General features: G+C 41.8%; 1 non-coding gene across 1 annotated transcript; it reads right to left on the bottom strand.

Annotated features, from left to right (window-relative positions):
• Positions 1-4,618: 4,618 nt before the first annotated feature.
• On the bottom strand, positions 4,619-4,724 carry LOC120257804. Its single transcript, XR_005535888.1, has one exon. It is a non-coding gene; the product is annotated as a small nucleolar RNA R71 (small nucleolar RNA).
• Between the last annotated feature and the right edge of the window lie 226 nt (positions 4,725-4,950).

The following is a 4,950-nucleotide window of genomic DNA, read 5'->3' as shown; positions in this document are numbered from 1 at the left end:
ACCAGGTGTTGGTGAACCTTGGGGGGTTTTATCATGTATGTTGGATGATAACTTGTTAATTCCATGCTTGGGTAATTTTGAGATTTAATCCATTGTTTTCATGCTAAGTGCTACACTAAGGAGAAATCCGTATCTATTTTGTGAATGATGCACGTAGATGTAACTTGCTCGCATGTATTAGGTCATGAATGGATTAAAAGGGGATGCTTGTTTCATCACACCGAGAAATCGGGTGTTTGGTAGCCCTCCATGTAGGTTTAATCCGAAGAAGAGTAGGTTTAATAGTAAGTGAGATTTCCTCGTACTCAATGCAATCGTAGGAATGTAGATTTGGAAGAAATTCCTATCTATGTTCGTATGGGATTAGGGTTCAATCGCCGAGAAATTGGGGTTGTTCTAATCTTGGAATCTCATGGTCCATTTTACCCTTGCATCTTTAGATTATCATCCATGTTGCATGACAACCCCTCAGAGGGATCCTCATCCATAGGCCTTTGCATCTCATTGATTTTCTTGCTTGCTTATTGCTTGTTCTCTCTAATTTGGTCATAATCTCGTTTTAGCTTTAATTACATTTAGTAGAGTAAAAATCCATCACTTGAGATCTTAGGCTATATAATAGCTCGAGAAGGAGTAATAGGAGATCCTTAGCCCCGTGGAATACGATCCTCGTGTCTTCACGCGAGGTATTACTTGGCGATCCCGTACACTTGCAGGGAAGCAATCAAGTTTTTGGCGGCGTTGCTGGGGAACTTTAAGGAATTCAAGGAACCTTTTAGATTATTACTCTAGCCATTTTATTCTTTATTCATTCTTTATCGTTATTTCTTTCTTAATAGTTTAATTCACTTTCCATTTCCTTCTGTATAGTCCATCTCGTGAATGCAACATGGTAACCCCGAACATCAAGTTGGAAGACTACGTACACAGATTTGATGGCTGGATTAATCTGCAGACTCAACAACATTTTTCACACCTCCTAGATAACCATTTTGGTATTCTACTACTATCTGGGGATTCGAGCATACCTTATGATGGTGGCAGCTGGCACACAGTGTTTGAGACCTTTATGAAAAGTGGAACACCATCAGTGAGTGAAGGAAGCATATCACCAATTGAACAGTTTGTTTTGACTGCCGAGGGTTGCATGAATCCCACCTTGAGAACCAGCGATATGGGCAGTGTGCAAGCGTCAGGGAGGCGACGGGTGCAAGTTTGGGAATCATGCGTTCTAGGAAATGATGCTTTGAATGTTTTGAGCTTCGTGTTCGATGTCATGCAACAGCTCCTAAGAGAGTGCGAGGGGTCTATAGAAGAAAGCAGGGTATAAGCAGGGGTGATGGGCTTTGGAACATGGGTTTGATGCCGTCAGCGAGGAAGCACCAGATTTGGAGTTGAAAACACTACCTAAAGACCTTGAGTACTGATAAGTGCTTGTGCGATATGAATGCGAAGCGTTCATTCTTAATGTTGAGCATTACTTTTCTTGGGTTGTTACACTAATATGTGTGTTTTTATGTTACTTTCGTGCAGGTAGGGTTGTGGGGCCAAGTATGAAGGAAAGAAGCCAATGTGGATTACAATGCACCGATTTTTGAGGAAATCTTACTAAGGTTCAAACACGAAGAGATAGGTCGATGTGAGATGCTAGAGTGTGTGCCAACCTCCTCGTATTCGAGTTTGGCACATCCATTTAGAGGGGCACAAAGGCAGTCACACTCGAGCATTCCGACTTATGCACATAGAACAAGAGCTCCACCAACGTGCCTATCATTGAAGAAGCAAGTGATCCACGATGTGAACGTGTGCCTGTTTGCATTACTCTGATGAAAGTATGGATTCGGGAAGCTATTCAGGCAGGATACTCATGGAAGAGCATCTGTAGCAACATGGTAGCAGAATCTGTAGCGACCTTTGTACATAGCCGGCCGAGAAAAGCGAGGAGTTCGAGAGGATCCACACGGGCGTGTGGAAATTATCGACGCTGCGTGTGGAAATTCCCCACGGGCGGGTGAAGCATCCACGCCCGTGTAGTTGCCCGATTCCAGCCCTATTTAAAATCCGAATCAGCGATTTTTAGTATTCTTTTTCTCCATCTTTTCCCCAACTTGAGAGAGGGCTTCCGCTAGGGTTTTGAGGGTTATTGGCCAAGGTTTTTGGAGAGGTTCTACGGCTCGACATCGTCATTCTCGAGGAAGAAGGTTGGTAGGGGAGCTTCATCGAGGCGTATCCTATACCGGACGAGGGAATCCTTGGACGACGAGTAGAGGACTTTCCACAAGACCATCGACACGACTATCGAGGGGGTTTCATATCGGAAGGAGTTCATCCTTAAGCATTCGACTAAGATAGCAAAGTGCAAAGAATCTCTAAACGCCTATTCCCTAGCAACTTTGCTAAAAACTTGACACACCCCTTGCATGTGACTCGCAAGTGCATGAGTTTGTCAAAGTAATAAATCCCAGGTGAGTGGGGTATCATATCCATAGGGAATAAGGAATAGAAACACCAAGACTTCTACATAATCGAGTGAGGATGAAATAATAATTATGTTGATAAGATGTAATGTAGACAAAATAAAAGAAATAAGAAAGAGAGACACAAATAAGTGAGAGGAAAAGGCAATCGATAGGAAGTGGGGTACTCGAATATTGTTCCACCTAGGATTATCTCTTCAAGTGCAAAACTAACTATTATAATTCCTAACTAATGCTAAATGAGTCGTGGACATCCTAAGATACATGGTCCCAAACCTAAGGTTAACTGTGACTAACTCTACTATGCCCCGATTGAGAAATCGATCAGTCTCGACACCTCACACTATGCAAAGTCGCAAGAAGCATTAGGGATTCCAAGTGATAAACCTTATTCCTATATGTAGACCTAACCCTTTGGTCTAGGCGAAAGGCTCATAGTCACAATTAAGCCCTAGATACTAAAGTTCACTTCAATGCTTCACTCTATCGCTCACGCAACTAAGACCCAACGGAGTTCATCCTTTAGCACTTCACTCTATTATGACCACAAAGAACTCTAGGAAATGGAGGTAGGATAAATCACATCAGAAGGAAAAGGGGATGCTCCGTTATCTCTCGATTCACACTCTCGACCCTCTCCAATCTAGTATTATCTAGCCCTTATGGTGTGTCACTCATCCACAAAGGCTACCATGATAGACTCTCAACCCTAGTGTCACTCTAAAAGAGAAATCATTTAACAAGTATTCAAGATTGGTACTTAATTAAAGACATCAATTAAGGAAAGTATAATAAAAGGTCAATGAAACAAATACATCCTTGTGTTCACAAATCCAATTACCCACAATGGGTTTAACTCTCCATGGAGCAAGATATAATCAATGATAGAATTGAAAGTAAAAACAAGCAATCCATAGTAAAACCCTGATGGTATTCTTCTCGATGGTCTTGTGGAGTAGCCTCATCTTCTCCAAAGGTCCCCTTGTCAAGCCTAAAGCACATGTCGCTGGATCGGTGCCTACAAAAACTCACCTAATAACTCTCTTCCAAGAGAAACACAGTGTCAAAGCCATAGAACCACTAAAAAAGCCTTGCCAATATCTCTCTAAACACTACCCGAAAGCCTCTCAAGAGTTGGAGAAACGATGAGAAAAAGGCCTCCGAAATCGGGCTGAATCACGGCTTTAAATAGGCTGGAATCGGGCATCCACATGGCCCTGTGGATTTTTCACACACCCCTATGGAATTTTGATATGCCCCTATGGAAATTCCACACGTGCTTGTGGATTCTCTGGAATCCTGATTTTCTGTGGGCTATGAGTGGTAACTGCTATAGTGAACTACTACAGCATTTTCTATAGTAACATGCTATGATACCCTGCCAAAACGCTCCCGATTCCACATTTTCCATCGAGGTAACATAAATGGGCACACGTTTATGCCGTAGATCACATCACTTCTTCAATAAACAGACTCATTGGTGATGATCTTGCTATCATTACACGAGTTGGAATACGTAAATATGACTGCCTTTGTGACCCTAAAAACCATGTGATTGCTTGAATACACAGAGGTTGGTGGACATTCATGTATCTTTGAATCCAACTTGTGTCTTCGCATTTGTTCCTTCTAAGATTTCATCAAATAGTGCATTAACAATCTGCATTAGCTTCTTTCCTAAATATTTGGCTACACAAACCTACATGCACCAAAGTAATACAAATACACAAGTATTAGCACTAAAACTTGATAAAAGTAATGTCTAACGGAAGGAAAAGAATACTTTGCATTCTTAAAATGCAAGCACTTATCAAACACAATCGAGCATTGTGAGGCACCGATAGCAGCCCAGAATTTTGAGTTGAAGCCGGCCTTTATTCAGATGGTTCAACAGTCTGCACAATTTCATGGGTTAGCTAATAAAGACCTGAATAATCATATTAAGAACTTCCTTGAAGTGTGCCACATGTTGAAGATCAATGGGGTTTCTGATGATGTAATTCGACTGAGGGCTTTCCCATTATCTTTCAATGCAAAGGCCAAAGAGTGGCTCCATTCATTGGCAATAGCTTCCATCACAACATGGAACGAAATGTTCGAAGCTTTCCTTACAAGGCACTTCCCTCTGGGAAAATCCGAAAAGCTTCATAATGAGATATCTTCATTTATTCAGATGGAACTTGAAAATTTGTTTGAGACTTGGGAACAATTCAAGGACCTTTTGTAGAAATGTCCACAACATGGGTTCCCCAAGTGGATGATCATTAATACATTTTATAACGGGTTGAGCTCAAGCAACAAAACAACTTCTAGATGCCGCCAGGGGAGGTGCAATGGGGAACAACACTCCCAAAGAAGCATGGCAATTGATTGAAGAAATGGGGTTGAATAGCTGCCAATGGAATGCAAGAGGAAGGAAGAAAATGGTTGGACTCCATGAAATTGATGCGCTTACATCCTTGGCAGCCCAAGT

This window comes from Dioscorea cayenensis, chromosome 3 (assembly GCF_009730915.1).
Source record: "Dioscorea cayenensis subsp. rotundata cultivar TDr96_F1 chromosome 3, TDr96_F1_v2_PseudoChromosome.rev07_lg8_w22 25.fasta, whole genome shotgun sequence".
Classification (NCBI taxonomy): domain Eukaryota; kingdom Viridiplantae; phylum Streptophyta; class Magnoliopsida; order Dioscoreales; family Dioscoreaceae; genus Dioscorea; species Dioscorea cayenensis.
Note: the sequence above shows the minus strand (reverse complement) of the source record. Positions and strands in the feature narration are given on the sequence as shown.